Source organism: Myotis daubentonii, chromosome 1 (assembly GCF_963259705.1).
Source record: "Myotis daubentonii chromosome 1, mMyoDau2.1, whole genome shotgun sequence".
NCBI lineage: Eukaryota > Metazoa > Chordata > Mammalia > Chiroptera > Vespertilionidae > Myotis > Myotis daubentonii.
The window spans coordinates 213,647,762-213,670,602 of NC_081840.1; positions in this window are offsets into that span (position 1 = coordinate 213,647,762).

The window sequence follows — 22,841 nt, forward strand, 5'->3', positions numbered from 1 at the left end:
TAATATTTTGCTTCAGTTCCTGTTCTGAATTTTCCTGAAATATATTTAAATATTGTTTCTGTGGTTATTGTGTTTAGTGCTTTGGATTTTTGCCATTCTACTACTATTGGTCCATCTATTGTTTTTTTCATATACATAATTAGTACAGAAACAAAGAATTTGAGCTGCATGTGGAGCAGAGCTGGAACTTTTTAAGAAGTACTTTCTTATTTTCATATAACCTACATAAACAGATGCTTACTTGTGAATGGATTTTCACAAAGTGAGTAGATTCCACTAACTGGCATCCCCGTCAAGCCCTAGAACACTGCCCTCCCCAGCAACTCTCATTTTGCCCCCAGACCCTACCCCTTCTTCTATAGCCACTAGCCACACTGCTAACACCACGGATAACTTGCTCATCGTCATTTTTTTACTTTATATAAACCTAATCATACTACACACATTCTTTTGAGACTATCTTCAGTTCAAAGGTATATTTGTGGAATTAATCTATGCCATTGGGTGTAGCAGTCGTTGTTGATTCTCACTGCTATATAGTTCTCTGTTATTTGAATATACTATTACTAATTTATTCTACTACTACTGATGAACATTTGAATTATTTCCATTTTGGCTATTATTCCTGGTAGTTGTTTTTTTTTTTTTTAAACAATCTGTATATGATTGTAGGTAAAACTATGTAGACATTTCTGTTCAGTATACTGAAAAAAGTAGGAATTACTGTAACATAGTTTATGTTCAGTTTTAGTAGTAAAAATTATTTTATCTGCTATAAACAAATATCCACATGATACATTGTTTGCTCTGGGACATAAAGAGGAGAGAGAGTACTGATTTTTGGTCTAAGCTAATTGGAATTTTGTTTTACTTGGTTGGAAATATTACCATAGTTTTAAATTAGAGATTTAGGAAAAAGTTTACTTTATTTTTAAATTAAACTTTTTTATTTTGAGATGTAGATTCATATGTACTTATAAAATATAATTCAGAGGGATTCTATTTACCAAGTTATTTTATTATTACCAATATCCAGTGATTTCAATAGTAACATATCAAAAAACTATAATGCATCCTGGCCAGTGTGGGTCAGTTGTTTGAGCACGAAGGGGTCGCTGGTTCGATTCCTACTCAGGACACATGCCTGGATTGTGGGCTGGATCCCCAGTTTGTTGAGATTTGTTTTATGGCAATTGTATTTTGGGGTTTTAAGGCTAAATTTTTTTCTATGACTTCCTGGTATTGTATCAATTGCAAGTTTCCACTTAAAAACACACACACACATATCCTATATAATAAAAGGCTAATATGCAAATTGCCCCCTCAACCAGGAGTTCCACAAGGAGTTCAACAGGGAGTTCCACCTGATGTGGGCTGGCTGGACCCCATCCATGCATGAATTCATGCGTTGGGCCTCTAGTCTATAATAATAAAAGCATAATATGCTAATTAGACTGGGCATCCTTCCAGACATCCTTCCAGATGACCTTCCGAATGAAGACAGGAATGAGAGGGAAGCCCAGACCCCAGGTGCCAGACAGAAGCTGGGGGAAGGAAGGCCTACTCTTGCACGAATTTCATGCATCGGGCCTCTAGTGATATATATTGAAATCAAGTCATCATTCAAAATGAAAACCGGAAGTCCAACAACTTCAATTACTTTGCAAGCAAATTAGCTTCTTTCACTGAATGATGTCTGAAAAAGCAAAAATTCTGATGCAGAGACTAGAAGAATGAAGGTTAACCCATGAGCTAGAGAAATGTGCTATGGGTTTTATAAAGTCTACTCAGTACCATTATGTACAAGGCAACACGTAATGTTACTTTTATATGAAACGTGAGGTCCCGTTTTCTAAAATCTCTTTGTACATGACAGTGTTGTTGGTTTCATGTAAGATCATCCCTACTATAAATTTACATCCCCCTAAGGCAGCGGTTCTCAACCTGTGGGTCGCGACCCCTTTGGGGGTCGAACAATCTTTTCAAAGGCATCGCCTAAGACCATCGGAAGACACATATATAATTACATATTGTTTTTATGATTAATCACTATGCTTTAATTATGTTAAATTTGTAACAATGAAATTGGGGGTCACCAGAACATGAGGAACTGTATTAAAGGGTCACGGCATTAGGAAGGTTGAGAACCACTGCCCTAAGGTAAATGTGCCCTTTCAAATTTCACAGAAAAAGGAAAAGTATTGAAAGAAGCTCCCAGCTTTCCACTACTATTATTTCAAATGTCTACTACTTTTAATCCAAACACCCTACTTTAACATGGCTCTGAATGCTCAGTGTATATTTCCCATTACATGAATCACCTTTAGTTTGCTAACGCCGTGTTTGACTTGTTTTTCTAGATTTTTCACTTACTAGAGAATGAATGGGTCCAGTTTTATCTCTACTCCTCCAGGAACTAATTTTAGCATTTACTGAAGCAGATTATTCCTGCATAGCATGCAATACAGCTCTCTATAAAGTTAGTTCTGGTCCAAATGGTAATTGCTTACCTATGCAAGGCATAGTTCTTCATGAGCTATTCACCAACAATCCCATCAGATTTTATTTCTGTGTTAGCATGTAATTGAGGTAGAACTGTGTCTACTTATGGGTTTATTTTTTCCTTTATATTAATTGATTCTGAGTATTTAGTTGTGTTTGACATTTTTGTATGGTTGCACAAGCTTTATTATTCAATTGAATAGCTTTGTAAATAAAATACTTCACAAGTAATACTAATACTTGTAAAATAAATTTTAAAGAAAGGATTTCTCCCATCTTCTGAATGAGGTCTAAATAAAATTTTGAAAAAAGAAAATGATCATTATGGGTTTTTTTTTAAATAAATCTTTATTGTTCAGATTATTACAGTTGTTCCTCTTCCCCTCACCCCCATAGCTCCCCTCCACCCGGTCTCCCCCGACACACTCCCTGCCCTTACCCACCCACCCCCTCGTACTAGGTGTATGATTTTTGGCCAGACTCTTCCCGCACCCCCCACACTCCCTTCCGCCCAAGAATTGTCAGTCCACTCGCTTTCTATGTCCCTGATTCTATTCTATTCACCAGTTTATTCTATTCATCAGATTTTTTATTCACTGGATTTTTAGCTTCACTTGTTGATAGATATGTATTTGTTGTTACTTTGTTGTTCATTTTTATCTTTACCTTTTTCTTTTTCTTCCTCTTCTTAAAGAATACCCTTCAGCACTTCATATAATACTGGTTTGGCGATGATGAACTCCTTTAGCTTTTTCTTATCTGTGAAGCTCTTTATCTGACCTTCAATTCTGAATGATAGCTTTGCTGGGTAGAGTAATCTTGGTTGTAGGTTCTTGCTAGTCATTTTTTCATTATGTTTTGAATGCTATTGTGTACTGCCCATGTATGTTGATAGCCAAATGCATGGCAAGATTTACCTGGTGAAATAAAGAAAGATGTGGTACATTCAGCCACAATGATGGACAGTAGGGTTTGTAACTGTGACAAACAAGGAGTTTCATGGAATGTGGCTCTCTTCATCTCAACATGGAAGCTGTCCTCTTCATCGAAAAGACAGAGAACTACTCTCCAATTCTATGCAAGCACTGCCTTTATAACTCAACTCTGAGTTCTCAGGTAGATAAAGAACAGGAAAACCTGGACAAAGGCATGTCATTAGAAGTGAACATGCACCACATGTTCTGCTTAGCATGTCAGAAGTAAAAGGTCTTCCTTAGATCTAGGAGAGGAAACCAAGATGGCGGCATAGGTAAACACTGGAGTTTGCTGCCTTGAACAACCACTTCAAAAATACAACTAAAAGATGGAACGGACATCGCCCAGAACCACAGGAAGGCAGGCTGAGGGGAAATTCTTCAACTAGAAGGAAAGAGAACAGCATACCAAGACTCAGAGGAGGTGCAGTGCAGAAAATACAAAGGTGTGGAGGTGCGCGCGGAGCGGGCTGGTGGCTGAGGGCGCGGTTGTCCTTTTCAATTGGGAGGGAGTCTCAGATTCTGAGCTCCAGTTCTGGGTGAGTCTCTAGGGACCCAGACTCAAACGAAAGAAGCGGGACTGTCTGGCATCAGTCGGAACTCGAGGGCAGCTTTCTCTCCGAGGTTTGCAGCAGTTGCTGGGACTCTGAGAGGCAGAGCCTCTGGGGACGGGACTGAGAGCAGCCATAACTGCCCCCGCCACCCATCCGCCATGTTGATCCTGTGCGACCCACCCTGCCCAAGCCCTGCGCAGAACCATTTGCCAGATAGCCTCAGGCAAAGGCTAGATTAGCACCTCCCCAGAGGACAGAAGTTTTCCCACTGCAGACACAGCTGATTCTCACAGCCAGTTGGCCTGGAGGTCAAATCCCCCTAGTATTAACTACAACAATCAAGGCTTAACTACAACAAGACTGCGCACAAAGACCACTAGGGAGTGCACCAAGAAATCATAAAAAATGCGGAGACAAAGAAACAGGACAAAATTGTCAATGGAGGATATTGAGTTCAGAACCACACTTTTAAGGTCTCTCAAGAACTGTCTAGAAGCCACCGATAAACTTACTGAGATCTACAAGAAATCTAATGAGACCCTCGATGTTGTGATAAAGAACCAACTAGAAATTAAGCATACACGGACTGAAATAAAGAATATTATATAGACTCCCAACAGCAGACCAGAGGAGCGCAAGAATCAAGGCAAAGATTTGAAATGCAAAAAAGCAAAAAACACCCAACCAGAAAAGCAAAATGAAAAAAGAATCCGAAAATACGAAGATAGTGTAAGGAGCCTCTGGGACAGCTTCAAGCGTGCCAACATCAGAATTATAAGGGTGCCAGAAGATGAGAGAGAGCAAGATATTGAAAACCTATTTGAAGAAATAATGACAGAAACCTTCCCCTTCCTGGTGAAAGAAATAGACTTACAAGTCCAGGAAGGGCAGAGAACCCCAAACAAAAGGAATCCAAAGAGGACCACACCAAGACACATCATAATTAAAATGCCAAGAGCAAAAGACAAAGAGAGAATCTTAAAAGCAGCAAGAGAAAGAAAGTCAGTTACCTACAAGGGAGTACCCATACGACTATCAGCTGATTTCTCAACAGAAACTTTGCAGGCCAGAAGGGAATGGCAAGAAATATTCAAAATGATGAATGCCAAGAGCCTACAACCAAGATTACTTTATCCAGCAAAGCTATCATTCAGAATTAAAGGTCAGATAAAGAGCTTCACAGATAAGGAAAAGCTAAAGGAGTTCATCACCACCAAACCAGTATTATATGAAATGCTGAAAGGTATCCCTTAAGAAGAGGAAGAAGAAGAAAAAGGTAAAGATACAAATTATGAACAACAAATATGCATCTATCAACAAGTGAATCTAAGAATCAAGTGAATAAATAATCTGTTGAACAGAATGAACTGTTGATTATAATAGAATCAGGGACATAGAAAGGAAATGGACTGACTATTCTTGTGGGGGAAAGGGGTGTGGGAGATGCGGGAAGAGACTGGACAAAAATCGCGCACCTATGGATGAGGACAGTGGGTGGGGAGTGAGGGTGGAGGGTGGGGTGGGAACTGGGTGGAGGGGAGCTATGGGGGGAAAAAAAGAGGAACAAATGTAATAATCTGAACAATAAAGATTTAATAAATAAAAAAAAGGTCTTCCTTAGGTTGTGTGACTTTAAGAGTATAATAAGATCGATGCGATATAATAGACTAAAACTGAGCACTTAACCTAAGATCATTAAGTAATTGCAGGCATAGATATTAAAAATACTCTGAAATTCTTATATTGCTCTCATATAATTGAATGAAAATAAACATGGGATGAGAATAGCACAACAGACTGAATAATTCAGTAAATCAAATAAAAGATCGGTGGAGGTAGCCCCTATGTTTGGGTTGTACTGAGATGTATCAGTAGCCTTAGTACCTGAACTCTGCTTTTCCCCATTTTTAGAGATGAAAGATACTATGAACTTTTTATTTCCAGAGAGAGAGAGAGATAGAAACATCAATGATGAGAGAGAATCATTGATCGGCTGCCTCTTGCAGGCTCCATACTGGGGATCAAGCCTGCAACCTGGGCATGTGCCCTTGACTGGAATGGAACCTAGAACCCTTTAGTCCACAGGCCGACACTATCTACTGAGCCAAACTGGCTTTGGGTGGGAAGAGATCAACCAATGAATTTGAATGCAAATATGCATAACCCATAATCTATGGACACAGACAATGGGGTGGTGAGGGCCTGGTGTGGGGGAAGGACGGGAGCAGGCTGGAAGAGGTTAATGGGGGGAAAAGGAGGACCTATTTAATACTTTCAACAATAAAGATTAAAAGAAAAAGAAAAAGGAAAAAAAAGATACTATGAACAGACACAATACCTTACATCTTCTTGACATTTCTTTTCACCTTATTCCAACTTCCTACCTTTATTGACTGCATTGATATATATCTTCAAGTTCACCATAGACAGAATATGTTAACATAGTCATTATCACATCTCTCTAAATGAAAGATCATAAGGGCACTAGGCATAAATTAAATTAAACATTTCCCGCTAGTCTGCTCACCAGTAATAAAAAACGGAATGCCTCTATGTCTTTTGCATGTTCCTAACTAGAAAAAAAAAAAAAAAAGAGCTTGAGGACATGTATTGCCTATTTATCTTTGGAAAGAATCCCAGGACAGTTTTGTTTTGTTTTTTCCTTGTCTCAGAAAAAAAGGAGCATACTGTAGTTTTCTTAATTTTGTGAGGTGCCACCAGTAAAAAAGTAGCAGCACTAGCTCAGTTCCCAGTGGGAGCAGCAGCATCCGTGAGTTTGCACAATTCTTGAATTAGTGAGCTAGCAGCAGCGGGGGAGCGAGGCTTGTCACTCTGTTTTGTATCTGACAGAAGGTTTGATTGACCAGTGGCATTCTGAAAATGCCTTACCCATCACCTGAGCACTGTGTGTAACTTGAAAATGTGCCGAAAGAATGTCCGCAAGATAGATTTTAGAAAAAGTAGATTTGACAATGGAATTCAAATTAGAAGAATTTAAACTTCTTTTTTTGGTTTGCTATACTACGATTTTTACGAATGTCCTTAAAAGGATATATGCGGTTAACTCCATATATGGCATTTGAAAATATACTATGGAAATTGCAGGTATTTTTTAAAATGATCTCTTAGTAATAAAAAGGAAAGAAGGTGTATTTTATGTTCTATTATTTTCTCATTCGGTAATTAGTCTGTAACAATGCAGAGTTTTAAACTTCATGGTAAAGGGAATAGAAATGTGGATAAGCTATATTCAGTTAAAAGAAGAAAAGACGCATGAAGAGGCAGTTAATCACTTATCTTTCCATTCATTGTCAAATGCAGTAAAAGCAAAATTCTGCTAAAAACTCAGAGAGAAAGGAAGTATATATTTTATACATGTAAATCACATGTTTTTGTTTCCCCCCATCCCCCATGGGTTGTTGTTTGCTCATGTTGATTTTTTGAGTAGCAGAAAGTGGAGCACATTAACAGGTTTGGGAAGGTGAGACTAGAAAGGGAATGACTGAAAATTGTGCAGAGTTAGGTGAAAACGTACGAGCATGTACTCTGAGGATGTGAAGAGGAAAGGTAGATCCCTTAAAATTGTCTTTTGATGGAAAAAAAAATAAACAAGGAAACAAGTCTACCCCAGGTTATTAAGCTAATAACAGGTTTTGTTTGTTTGTTTCTTTTAATCCTCTCCTGAGGATATATTTTCCATTGATTTTTAGGGAGAGTAGACGAGAGAGGAAAAGACAGACAGAAACATCGAAGTGAAAGAAACACATGGATTGGTTGCCTCCTGCAAGTGCCCTGACCAGGGCAGAGGTATGTGCCCTTGACCAGATTGAACCCAAGACTCTTTGGTCTGCAGCTCAAGGCTCTATCCACTGAGCTAAACTGGCTAGGCCTTATTTTGTGTTTTTGTTTGTTTGTGTGTGTGTATGTTTTTTTTTAATACAAGAAGTTTTAAAGTAGGAGATTACACTGTTTTTGTTCAGTGGCTCAGTGATGGAAGGTCCAAATTCTTTCGCACAGGACCGGATGATGGCTGTGAATCTCTAGCCGTCATGCTGACATTGAAGGCAGGGAGGAGAGCCACATCTGAACCCCTAACCTCTCGTTCATGGAATGCAATAACTTGCCCAGCCACCTCTCCAGCAGACATCAAATTAAATTGTATTAATCAGAACTGGATATATATATATATATATATATATATATATATATATATATATCATATACATATACATATACATATACATGTATATATATATTACTTATGAATGCTAAAAATAGTGGGCATGACATTTTTAAGACTGGCATTAGTCATGGTCATCGTCCTGGCCTTGCCACAAAATCAAGGTTACGTTAGCAAGGAAGAAGGAGAGAAGAATAGGGGGTAGAAAAATAACGAAACCTCCAATCAGATGAAGTAAGCTGGAGTAAATATGGAAGTGGTAGACTAGAAAACTGGCGGGATTTTTTTCCCATCAAGACAGAAAGTAAACAAAAATAGTAAGTGCACAATGTTCTATTTATTGGTGAAGGGATAGGTTTTGGATAGCTTATGTCTACTTATCTTCGATTTAAAAAATGTAGTAATGGAGTGCCAGTGATTTGAAAGAGATGGAAAAGTAACTATCAAAAGGAAAAAGGGGATAGCTATATTGTGTTTGGGAGAAAAGTGTGCAACTTCATTTTAATGTTAGCCTGAGATCATTTAGTTAGAGGCATTAGATTTCCACCAATAATTGCACATACATCAGAATCAGCATGTCAGAATGTATGTGTCATTGCTATCTATATCCTCACAGCAACAAAATCCGTGCCTAAGCATAGTAGAAGCTCAGCAAATATCTCTTGACTATGTGCATGATTGACTAATTTGTTGACTGTGGAGACTTATTTAAATTAACAGGTTCCCAAAGGGGAACTCTATCCGGGAAAAATTAGTCTATTTATGTTTATTCCTCACTCTCTGCTACTTCCAATGATGAGAAAGACATTTTTCCTACAACTAGGTAGTTTATGTTACAAACTTGACAAAATATTTTTATTTAGCCATCTGCTTTGCCATTCACCACAAATGGGAGCTTAATATTCCAGCATAAACAGTCATCTTGAAGAGAACTATTTGCATCCCCAAGTGTTCCTCTCCTGTTGGATCCCAAGTAAATCACCTTCCGCTCAAGGATGCACACATTATAGAGAAAATGTCATAATGATTTTCATCACCAAGAATCACTTGCTATTTGCTAGCTGATAGGGTACTATTTAACTTCTCCCAGTTGGAAATGTCAGTCAGCACTCGCTCTCGCATTATGTCAAAATGCATAATGACTTTCTATTAAAGACAGATAATTTTGAGGTCTGCTTCAAAGTGCATCATTATCATCATTTTTAAAAAGCTAGCTATCTTGTTGTTCTCAAGAATCGTTTATGGAACCTGCTTTTTCGATGTAAAAAAAAAATGTTCATAATTCTTCTACTTATCTCAGAAAACAAGCTACTTCCTTTAGTTGCATTTAGCAGCTGTATTCAGAGCAGTATAATTTTTTTTTTCTGGGCATTAAATAAATTATATTCACAGAGCTAAAGAGTTTCAGTTTCATCTGAACAGACAGATGGTTTCTATGGAAAATGTGCTGTAACTCCTTGGTTTTATCTCTAAAGCAATCATTTTCTTTTTCTCTTAGGATGCAATATCTTGGACCAGTTATATTAGAAAAAGGTGAAATAAGCATTTCTTCTTTTGCCCATGTCAACTCCAAATTAAATTCTGCCAATTGTAATCTCTTGTTTTTAAAGTTTCCTCAAACTTTGCATATTTCTGCCTATTTTGACTGCTCTGATTCTCTACCTGACAAAACTTTCTTCTTTTGGCTTTCAGAGCAGCATCTACTCCTGGACTCTTCCATCCCCAGTTGCTGTTCCTCTTCTTTTTTGTGTGGTCCCTCAGCTCTCTACCCTCATATCACCCTTAGATTTAGCCCTTAGAGCACATTTTTTCCCCCCTTTTCTGACCTTACTCCCTTTGTAGACAGACAGACATACACATTCATGTCACTGTAGTTTATATCTAGAGCTCAGTGTTCAACCCTGAACTTCAGATACTTAAATCCAACTTCATACTGTACTTTGCTGAGTTTCTAGTAGATATAGCAAAGTGAACATGGCAAAAACAGCTCAAGTTCTTGCTCTCTCAACCCTCTTTTTGACAGTTTTCCAATCTCAGTTAATGATAAGTCCATCTTTCCATGTTTTCAGACCAAAGGTCTAGCAATTGTTTTTCACTATTCTTTATCTTTCCCATCCCAGATTCAATCCATCATTTTATCTGAATGCTCTACCTTCCAAAATATATCTTCCCACCTCTGCTCCAGCAATGTTTCCATTATTACCAGAGCTGGTCCAAATCTTCATCATTCTTGCTAAAGCTCTTTTTTTTTAAAAAAAGAAAGAAAGAAACACACATGTTTTTATAGATTTCAGAGAGAGGAGGAGGAGGAGGAGGAGGAGGAGGAGGAGGAGGAGGAGGAGGAGGAGGAGGAGGAGAGAGAGAGAGAGAGAGAGAGAGAGAGAGAGAGAGAGAGAGAGAGAGAGAACAATAATGAGAGAGAATCATCCATCTGCTGCTTCCTGCATGCCCCCTACTTGGGATTGAGCCCTTAATCCTGGCATGTGCCCTCCTGACCATGGATCCACACTCAACCACTGAGCCACACCAGCTGGGTTTTGCTAAAGCTCTTATTGCAAGAGACTCCTTACTGACTTCAACGACCACTAATCAATTTTATAAGCCTTTTTCTGCTTGCACTCAAGTAGTTCTCCTTTTTGGTCAGAGTAGAGTTAGTGGTCCGGAGCAGATTTCAGAGCATGCCTTCTTTTCTGGGTATCCATGGCAGTACTATGCTAGCAGCTTTCCTAAGCACAAAGAGCAGGACCAAGTAAGATATTTCAAAATATATCTAAACTACTAAATTACTTCCCAGAATCTACTGCTTGGTTAAAATAATGATTACATTTGGAAGACTAAATATTTACTCAACTTCTAGTTGGGTAGTCTGGGCCTCTGTGGTATCATCTAAATAAATAATACTGAACATGGCCATCTGGAACAGAACATGTTGCTTGAATAATTATTTTCTTGTCCTAGATTGTCTAGATTTACTTGCCTCTGAGCTCCCTGAGACCAGGGGCTATGTTGTGACTTATCTTTTATACAGAGACTAGCTCACTGCCTAGCATGCACTAGGTCATTTGTGAAGGTTATTTGATTGGAATTGTCTGTTGTGCTATTGATTTGCACTTATAGAATTGATTGAATAAAAGATATTCTCTACACATGATAAACAACAGGAGGAAAATGTAATTTTGTGGCTCTTCTGGAATGGGCTTAAGTTCAGTCATTTCTCTGCTTTTGTTTTTCAAGAAGAGAATGATAAAATAAAATTATAACAAGCTATTCATTTACCTGTTAGTTTTCTGCCACTTTCCTGAGATCACTTAGGTCTAATGCAATTCTTTTATTTTCTTTATAGTTGTCAATGTTTTTAATGGGGCAGGGGTGGAAACTCTCTTGAAGTCTAGCTGGAGTTTTCTGCTTTCTCCCAGGCTCTTTGATGTATTTCAAGAAACATAGCACTTAAAAAGTGCAGTTTGTCCTCATTCACATCTACCCCCACTACTGTCAAAAGAAAAACACACACACAAGAAAAAACAAAAGTGTGGGGCTGATATATTTAGTTCTTATTTCTCATTTTTACACTCTTTTTTCACAGTCTCTGATGTAGTCACTCGGCCATCTCACACATTCAAAGACTCTGAAAACTGTTCTCACTACAGCGAAACCACGGAAGAAAAATGCTTCACAGACTGATGAACTCTCTTTGTGATTACAAATATACCTTATTCACTCAATAACTTTCCAGCAGAAAACTTAACATAACACAGAAAGGTTAAGGCTCATCGTTGCCCCATACAAACTTCTTTTCTTTATGTAAAATTAACTACCCTTAGCATAATGTGTTGAGAGAAATCAAGGTGGTCTTTATACAAGAAAAAGTTACACTGTATGTTTTATTCATCTGAACATTTAAAAATATACTGCTTTAAAAATAGTTCTTTCAAAGCAGCATCCAACATGAACAAACTAATACAGGGTGTAACAAAAGTAGGTTAACAGTTATGAGTACTCGAAACTGAGTTTATTCTTATATTATTATTTATTAACTAGTTACCCAATGCACAGATTCATGCACATTGCAAGGAAATTAATTACAAAAAAGATTCGTATGGTAATTACGTTACTGAAAAAAATTACATGTCAAAATAGTATATATAATATAATATTTTATATATATATGGCTAAGTGACCGACTGTATGAACAACCAGCAAGCGTAAATAATGTCATGCTTTATGCTATAGATGTGAAAGAGAGGAGAATATAAGTGTGAAGTCACACCGATATTCGTTAGGTTACTATAAAAACATCACCTGTCTTTCAATGCATCGGATGTTTTCGCTTACAATTTTTGGCAATCTGATAAAAAAATCAATACTATTACTTATAATAGACTCATTAATGGTGTGGGGCTCATTACTTTGTCCATTATTAAAGACTGATGAATAAATCGTGATGTGGTTCACGTTGAATGTCAACAAAAACAACTAAACTCTCAATTGACAATGACAGATTGAAACACATGCATGCAATTGGCAGCAATGAGAGCTTTATATGTATTGTGCATGTTCAAGTAAATGTTTATTTTTAAACTAGAGGCCCGGTGCATGAAAATTCATGCACTGGAGGGGGGTCCCTCAGCCCAGCTTGCCCCCTCTCACAGTCCGGGAGCCCTCAGGGGCAGGAGGCAACCTGGCAATTAGGGGAAGGCAATGCCCATAACACCCCTGCTGCTGCCACTGCCGGCAGTGCAAGCCTCAACCAACCCTGGTTACCTAAGTCTCAGTGGCCCTGGGTGGCTGGGCAGCTGCCATCTGAGGCTTGCCTGCACCTCGGGCCAGCCCTGGGCAGCTGGGGGGCTGAGGGGACTGGAGATCTCTGGAGGTGGACCCGGCCTTGCGGAACGTATGCCTCCCCAGTGGGGTTGAAGGGACTGGGTGCCGCCATCTTTGAGGCAGTCAATTAGCATATTCCCTTCTTATTAGCTGTGGGTGCCATCATCTTTGAGGACAGGCCAGTCAATTAGTATATTCCTTCCTTATTGGATGTGGGCACTGCGATCTTTCTGACAGTGTGAGGGTCAATTAGCATATTCCTTCTTTATTAGATAGGATTGCCAGTGCATATGCCATCCTTTATGCCGGTCGGTCCATCAGATGATTGGTCACTTAGCCTTTTATATACATAGACTAGAGGCTCAATGCATGAAATTCATGCATAAGTATGTTCCTTAGCGGCTGCTGGCTGCCAGCCAGGGTGTGTCCCTTCCCCTGGCCTCCTGCTGCTGCCACCACTGGCCCCACCCCCTGGTCCAACTCCCAGTCAAGGAGAAAATTTGCATATTATACTTTTATTATATAGGATTATTGTATTTTTTTCATACAAACAACTGTAAACTGATTTTTGCACTACCCTGTATTTTCTTAGTGTGTCTATCACTTATTACTATTAATATAGCATTACAACGCAAATTAGCTTAGGCACAAAAATAAATTTGTTGGGTTAAGTAACAGAAAAACCTAGAATATTTTGGCTTGGGGCTCAAGAAATAGCTTCAGGGATCCTTTTCTTTCATTCTGTTTTGATGGTGGGGAATGACTTTCATCCTGACATTGGAAAAGCCCTGTGGGAAGAGAATCTTCTTAAGGCTTAGGCAGAAGAGCCCCCTGTGGCCCTTAGCTTGGGGAGTTTGTGTACTCTGCCTGTCCATAAACTGATCACTGGCTGGGAAAATTGGGTAACGTTTCTGGGAAGATCTGAGGCACAAGTCCATGTGGGTCACTCCCAGCGAATTACGTTGTTTTTCAGAGAAAAGAGGGATTTGTTACTAGAGGAAGAATAAAGGCTTCCCACCTCAATCAACAACAGTAGGAGTCCATGGCTGACATATAATACTATGCCAGGTACAAAGGGCGGAAACCAAGACTCAACTTCCCACAGCTGGGCTAAGGTCCCATTGGCGTCTCCTATCATGGTAAACAGCAGAGACAGAAGCTTCGCCAGCCGCTGAGGTGTGAATGTGCTCTTTCTTATGCACATGTGCTTTTCCATAATCCAAAATCTAGGAACATTCATGGATCAGTTGCTGGGCCAATTTCCTCACACAAGAAATAGCAGTCTTGTCTGTGATATTACTCTGTCAATGAGAGATGCAGGGAAAACAGCAGGATTGGAACCTGTGCTTCACAAAGACTATGGAAGGAAGAGGGGTCATTAAGTGAACCTGGTGTTTGCAAATGATTGATTGCTGTAATTTAAATTCCATATTAGTATATTTATTTCCTTAAAAATCTAATTTAACCCATATTTCCCCACACCACCAAATCCTGGGATTTTTTTTTTAAAGGTGATATTAACAGTAATCAATTTTCTTTTTCTGCTTCTTACTTCCCATCCATCTCCACACCCCAATATAAGTTATTGCCATTAAATTCGAATGATCTGAAGGAAGTCATGTTTGCATTTTCAGGTACAGCAAATACTAATATAAGTTCCTTTCTTTCTCTTCACACAAAAACTTTAATCTCCTTTTCTCCCCTAACCATTAAATTGTCATTTCATTCTCCTGTGTTGCAGCCACCAAAATACACATCTCTTGAAATTCTAGATTTTTTTCTCAAATTCCTAATGTTCAGGTTCTTGATTATTCATGCCTCCACTCTTCCCAACAACCCTTGCTTTTTGATTCTCTGTATGATCAAGTATTTAGCTAGGAAACTATATAATGTATACATATAAATACAAATGTTCTTGCTCTTGAACTAATACATTAGTTTTTACCCCATATTTGTCTATTTCATCTCCATTTCCTGAAGATCTTGTCTATGTCCAAGCAAGAAACTCCATGGTAAGAATTTTTATGCATTCTGCTTAATCAATATAAAGATCTTTTCCTATCCTTACAATCAAATCTTACCCATGGAATTGTTATGACTAGAGAAACCTATCCTTTAAGCTTTGTATTCAAAGAGATAAATCAAAAAGCAACTGGTTTCTAAGTTACTCTCAAAATGAGTATTGTAGCTACTTGTTAGCCATCTAGCAGAGCAAGAAATAAGATACTAAATAAAGTAGTTTTAAAATTCTTATATACCAGATTCTGTTAAATATACCCAAGGGTGGTTTACTTGAAATCCTAATGTATTTTAAATAGCATTTTTGAGACTATTAGGCCTGATAAAACTTAAGTATGCCATTTGTAGTCTCATGATATGAATTTACCTATATCCTTCATAGGCAAATGCATGACATTTCTTTCTATTTGTTGTTGTAAGAATGTGAGTTAGACTAGGATAAGGCATGATGCACACAGGTTTTGATTTTTTTTTGTCATAAATGATCCTGAACTGAACTAAAATCAGTCATTTATTTCTCTTATGCAAGCAATATATTATGTGTTCACTTCATAAAACATAAACTCTCAAACGGCTCCTCCAACTCTCCTTCTAAAGTATGTGTGATGCTTTTATGATTTTCTTATTGTTCCCCAACAGCACTCCTCAAAAACAAAATAAAAAACACCAGCTCCATCACCAAACACATCTACTGAAGGCTGGTCCTCAAATAGATGACTAATTTCTATCACCCTTGGCAACGCTTACCTAGTACCTGTACAACATTTCAATCTCAGTACAAATGACTAAGACTTTATAAACTGTCACTTCACTCAATGTTAGGTTTTCACAATCCTCTTATGGCTTTTTGTATCATCAGATTCCAATATTATATTATTATACTTGTAGTGATAATCACTTTTGCAAGCTTCTTTTCTTCCTCTGCTCCTTCTTAAAATGTTGAATTTTCTTTTTTGGATAAGAAGTTCTATGCCTCCTGGATATTTCACATCCACCCAAGGTTTCAACCACCATATGTAAGTATACTGCAAACATTTGCCTCCAGCCAGATTTCTCCTCTAACCTCAACCCCATATGAAGACATTTTAACATGGAAGTAAAAATATATTTTTTTTTCATATTTCAGTTCATTTTGCATTGCGCTTTTTTTCTACATAGAACTTAGCCTTCCTCTTTTCACATAATTATCTTTTAAGACTCAGTGAAAACATCACGTGCTCTGTCTCTTTTCCATGTGGAATGAATCTCTCCATTCTTTGTGCTGTTCATAATACATCATAGCATAAGTAATACTTTATTGGCTGGTACTTATATGAACATTTACATGGAACATATTAAAGTTTTTAAGAATAAATATTGTATTTGAATTTTTAGATGTTTTTGAAATATCTCAGTTTTTTGAAAGTTATAGATTTGATAGTTTTTAAAAAATGCAAATTTTTTCAAACTGTTGTTGAAGTACAAGTTTTTTATAGTATGTATTTTTACAATCAATAGAATATGCACTTCAGCGTGTTCATATAGTTCCTTTATAGTTTTGACATTAAAAAATTGTGATGAATAATGAAGGGTTATGTATTTTTTATTTAAAAAATCATACATATAGATATGCAAAAAGCTTGGGTAGGTAATACATGTTATTTTTGGTTTCAATATAATTTTTTTTTTAATTTTCTTTCTTCCTCACCTGCAGATATTTTTCCCATTGCTTTTCAGAAAGAGTGAAAGGGAGGGAGGGTGGAGAGGAAGGGGAAGAGAGAGAGAGAGAGAGAGAGAGAGAGACATCAATGTGAGAGAGACATATCGACTGGTTGCCTTCCACACGTGCCTCAACCTGGGGCAGGAAGCAAACTTGCAACCTAGGTATGTGCCCTTAATTGGAACTTGTAGCCAAGACCTTTGGTGCACAGGCTGATAGGCTAACCACTGAGCAACACTGGCTGGTGTGAAAGAACACTTCTGCTTGTGCTCATCTTCACGATGGAGTCTCAGAGTGGTAGTTCCATATTGGTTCAAAGACATTGTGCTGGAGTTGGAAAAAGTCCACCACACCGACTCACACCCATGCAGCAGGTACCAGAGAAGGTCATATGATTTAAAGAGGTCACTTTCACTTCTAATAGCTCAAAATATTTTTCTATACAACTTATGCTGAGTTGAATAGTAGCTTACAAAAATTCATATCCACCCAAGTGGGAGATGGGTAATGGAGGGTAAAAGGAGGGGAGGGGGAACATCTGTAATACTCTCACTAATAAAATAAATTAAAATTAAAAAATCATACCCCCCCCCAGATCCTGTGAATATCACATGTCTGTAAATATAATCAAGTTAAGATCATAGTAAGTTAGGATTGCCACTAAATCCAATATGAATGGTGTCCTTATAGTAGAAAAAAATTGGACAGAGAGATACCCAGAAGACACATGAATTAAACAGTAAAATATGCTTAGTTACCTTCTTCCTTGTACCCAGGAAAGTAACTCCTGCATTCAGAAATTACTCATAGAAAACCGAAAGATGAGGCAGAACACCGTGAGGGAATTGTGGCAAGCTGTTTTCCTCAGACTAGCAACATGTGTACTTTTAACCATAGTTATAATTCTGATCTGCATTGTCTGAGTCAAATTCCAGAATGCTTTTATATTTATTTATTTGCTTGAAGTTGCCATCACTGTGCCTTGTGCCTGATTATATGATTTTTCCATTGTTTCTTTCTGAGGAGTTAAAAAGAAAATCGGGTGATAGTACTTAGCACCTGAATTTGTTGAATTCCATTAGTCATGTTCATTGAAGAGCCAGTGAATGAAAACCAAAATGGGTTATGTCTGAGTCTATAGGTGATTTTATCTCCATTCCCATGACCCTCCCATTCATTAGTTTATACATTAAGGTTTGGCCTTAATGACAGCACCCACTCCAGAGCAAGTACAACAGCTTTCTGTGGCTTGAACACAGATAGCTATGTTCACTTTCTACCAAGCCTGTCTTGGGCCCTGAAATATGAGTTATCACTGCATATCAGAATCAACTGCCCAACTGCCCAATGCAAACTGTGGAAAAATCTAAGTCTGAAGTTTAATGCATCAATTTCAGTAGATCCCAGGCTGAACTGATGGCAAACAGTGATTTGCAAACCATAGGGGAATTAAGCTGGGGTGTGGGTATGAGATTTGCTTGGGGGAAGGTAAGCAGGCTGACTCAGAGAAGAGAGAGATGCTGATGGATGTGCAAGATAGCACAGAGGACATTATGTGGTTGAATTACATGACAAAGTGGATATATTTGTGATTGTGCTATATATTCACCTTGTATGGGTCGATTTACACAAGAGGGTTCTGTTTGAGAAGATATTTTAGGGCTATAGAGCCACTGCCTGGCTGGCCCCATGGGCCAGAACTCATCCGTTCTGCTCCACTTGGGCTTGGGATATGAATACCAAATCTCAGAGTGCATAATCAGGGTGCTAGGTTTGGGGAATCCCTGCTGTGTTCAGAGTTTGGTGAGTTTTATCTTCCTTGAATACCCATTGCTTACTCTGAATTTCTTTTAATGCATCAAGAGAATAAAGCTCAGAGACTCTAAAAATTTCCAGGTAGCTTTCATAGAAAATCCCGTTAGTCAAACACAGAAATAAAGAACTGTGCTGAATCCTAACAGAAGGTGGCCAAGTTTATAAGGTCTAAATAGTGAAGATTCCACAGTTCCCAAAGCTTTGTCATGTTCCTTGTGGTCTTACTTTTTCAAACAGAAAGAGTAATCCAACTACCGAGTCTAATCTTTGGGGTTTTCAGGAAAAAGGGACACAGCTGTCAGAAATGTTTTAATATATGCCCCCCAAATTACAACGTGTCTAGCCCTCTGCACACACACACTAATGAAGTGAAATACCGGTGGAGTAAGAGAGAAAGAAAGAAATACAACTTAATAACACATATCCTATCTAATAATAGACAAACATGGTAATTGACCGTATCTTCCCTGCGCCTCCCATTGGCTAATCAGCATGATATGCAAATTAACTGCCAAGAAAGATGGCAGCTAATTTGCATATGTAGGCGTGAAGCTGCAGAGTGAAGACTGAAGGCGGCTCTGGCCAGCGCGAAGGCCTGGGTCCCGGGCGCTGGAGGAAAACCGGTGCCAGCAGCCAGGGGAAGGGAAAGCCTATTGCACGAATCTCTTCATGCAACAGGCCTCTAGTACGTACATAATGTCCACATGAGTATTGGGATTTCTGGCAGCCTTCTCCACCCATTTCCCCTGCTTTGGTTCTAAAGAATTTGAGACATAACACATAAGAAATTGCACAGGGAGACCAAAGAACTTCTCTATTCCTCATAGAGACCAAGATGGAGGACATTAACAGGTATTTTAACCCCATGAATCTGCTAACATGAAACTATCTAACTCTGCACACTGGCCCACCTGGAGCTGGCAATGCTGGCCTTGGAGCTAGCTTCTCCATATACGAGGAGGGGAGCCAGCCTTTGGGGAGACAGGAAACTTCTGACTTCCTGGAAATCCGATCCCTGAGGGAAAGGGAAACAGAGCTCAGCAAAGCATGCCCAGATTTATCAATTGTATCATCTCTACACACCCTTCGAAAAGAACGAACAGTCTACGGAGCTGCAGAAACATGAGCGAAATCATCATCAATTAGGATTTTGCCTCAATGCATTGCTCAAATATATTCTCTTTGGTTCTCTGTTTTGCATTTAGGTGCATCTCTAAGAACTAGATTCTAAGTATATTCTCATTTAACAATTCTCCTATTCCAAAAAACAAAACAAAACGTGTGTGTGTGTTTTTCACATATCCCACTCCTTCTGCATCTTCCCCCTTAACACAGTTATTTTAAAGTATGTGTAATGTCTCATTTAAGAATCAGCAATGCATGGCCCGAGGGCTACACTCAGCAGAAGTCTCTTTGAAATGACCTGCCTGTTAAGATTATGTGTAGTCTACAAAGCTTATAATATCTACTATCTGGCCCCATAGAGAAAAAGCTTGCCAGCCCTAATCTCATTTTTATCTCTCCAAAATGTAATTCGTAAAATATAAAACTTGGTGCAAAATGTAATTCACCAAATTTCCCTATGCAATTAATGGTAAAATGAAAAACATTGCTTATAGTTTCATTCTAAGTGAACAAGTTAACAATTCACAACCCGATTTTTTCCACTTTTAATTTCCCTAATAGTGCATTGACTTTATTAAGAATCATATGAGATGGAAACCGTCTCCAGTTTGATATCTGTGTGTGTGGAATGCAAAGAACTAAAAAAGCTAATCCAGAAACATCGCAGGGAACCCTCCAGGAGATGATATTAGGACTGAAGTCAGAGAAGATGAATTTATACATTTGTTTCTGCAGGTTGTTCAGCTTTCTGACAGGTCACAGGAGGTGAAACCTTCCAAAATGAAGAGAAGGCTTGAGTCAGTGGGTTTCTGAGTGCAGGCTTCAATGAACCCCTGCATTTTGTGCAGCGGGGAGAAACAAGAGAGGGAGTTAACAGTTTATTGATTGTTTCATATTTACTGAGGAGTTACAATCATCAGAGACCTGGGATACTTTTGAACAAGAACTATATTTAATGAAAAGGTTTTGAAATCCTACACCAAACTCTGCCTCCTGCTTTGGCCCATGCAAGCTCCATCGAGCTTGGGAAACAAGCCCATCCTTTCAGCTCTCCATCTCCTTTGTCTCACTCACTCTGCCATTTCTAAGAATGGCAACTTAGTATGTGACAATCAACAGTCGAGATCTCTTTATCTGTTGGTGAATCAGGATTTTAAAAAGCACAGACTCACAAAGATATCAATAGTAGTACTAGCTAATGCCTATTGAGTTCTTATTATGCATCAGGCGTAGTGCTGTTTGATGGTAGTTCTCAGTGCCAGAGTCCCCACTCTTAAAAGAACGGCGAATAATGGTATAATATAAAATATGTCTAATTGGTAGAAATCTTTAGAGTAAGAGTCAGGGCTTGAAGTTTTCAGATTCTCATTTTATCAGTGCTGTTTTTCTTTGTTAGTAATGTCTTCTTTTTTCCATTTCTTTTTTATCCTCTTAGTTCCTCTAGCCTTTCAATTAAATTATCAAATTGCATAGTTATTATACAATTGTTATATTCCTGTATTCCTTTAAAATTAAAGTCATGTTCATCTTAGACAGAAGCTCTCCCACTGCAGACACAGCTGACTCTCATAGCCAGTTACCTGGAGGTCAAATCACCCCTGGTATTACCAACAACAATCAAGGCTTAACTACAAGACTGCGCACAAAGACCACTAGGGGGTGCACCAAGAAAAGATAAAAAAATGCAGAGACAAAGAAACAGGACGCAAATGTCAGAAATGGAAGATATAGAGCTCAAAACCACACTTTTAAGGTCTCTCAAGAACTGTCTAGAAGCTGCTGATAAACTTAGTAAGGCCCTCGAAAAGACTGGTGAGACTGCCGATAAATGTAGTGAGATCCTCAAGAAATCTAATGAGACCCTCGATCTTGTGATAAAGAACCAACTAGAAATTAAGCATACACTGACTGAAATAAAGAATATTATACAGACACCCAACAGTAGACCAGAGGAGCGCAAGAATCAAGTCAAAGATTCAAAACGCGAAGAAGCAAAAAACACCCAACTGGAAAAGCAAAATGAAAAAAGAATCCGAAAATACGAAGATAGTGTAAGGAGCCTCTGGGAAAGCTTCAAGCGTACCAACATCAGAATTATAGGGGTGCCAGAAGATGAGAGAGAGCAACATATTGAAAACCTATTTGAAGAAATAATGACAGAAAACTTCCCCCACCTGGTGAAAGAAATAGACTTACAAGTCCAGGAAGCGCAGAGAACCCCAAACAAAAGGAATCCAAAGAGGACCACACCAAGACACATCATAATTAAAATGCCAAGAGCAAAAGACAAAGAGAGAATCTTAAAAGCAGCAAGAGAAATAAAGTCAGTTACCTACAAGGGAATACCCATACGACTGTCAGCTGATTTCTCAACAGAAACTTTGCAGGCCAGAAGGGAATGGCAAGAAATATTCAAAGTGATGAATGCCAAGAGCCTACAACCAAGATTACTTTATCCAGCAAAGCTATCATTCAGAATTGAAGGTCAGATAAAGAGCTTCACAGATAAGGAAAAGCTAAAGGAGTTCATCACCACCAAACCAGGATTATATGAAATGCTGAAAGGTATCCTTTAAGAAGAGGAAGAAGAAGAAAAAGGTAAAGATACAAATTATGAACAACAAATATGCATCTATCAACAAGTGAATCTAAGAATCAAGTGAATAAATAATCTGGTGATCATAATAGAATCAGGGACATAGAAAGGGAATGGACTGACTATTCTTCGGGGGGAAAGGGGTGTGGGAGATGCGGGAAGAGACTGGACAAAAATCGTGCACCTATGGATGAGGACAGTGGGTGGGGCGTGAGGGCGGAGGGTGAGGCGGGAACTGGGAGGAGGGGAGTTATGGGGGGAAAAAAGAGGAACAAATGTAATAATCTGAACAATAAAGATTTAATTAAAAAAATAATAAAAGCCTTATGCAAAAAAAAAAATAAAGTCATGTTCATCTTAGAATTTTTAAGTGGTAATGTTATTTTAGAGCTAAAAATGGTGTACTCTCCCTTTTCTAAAGAAGATATGCTGAGTTTCCATATCATCTTGCATTTCTTAATTCATGAAAAATGCTAACTCTATTTCAATCTACTTACTTAACATAAAGAAATTTCATTTATAATTTATTTTTTGAAAATATTTTTTAAGGAATTAT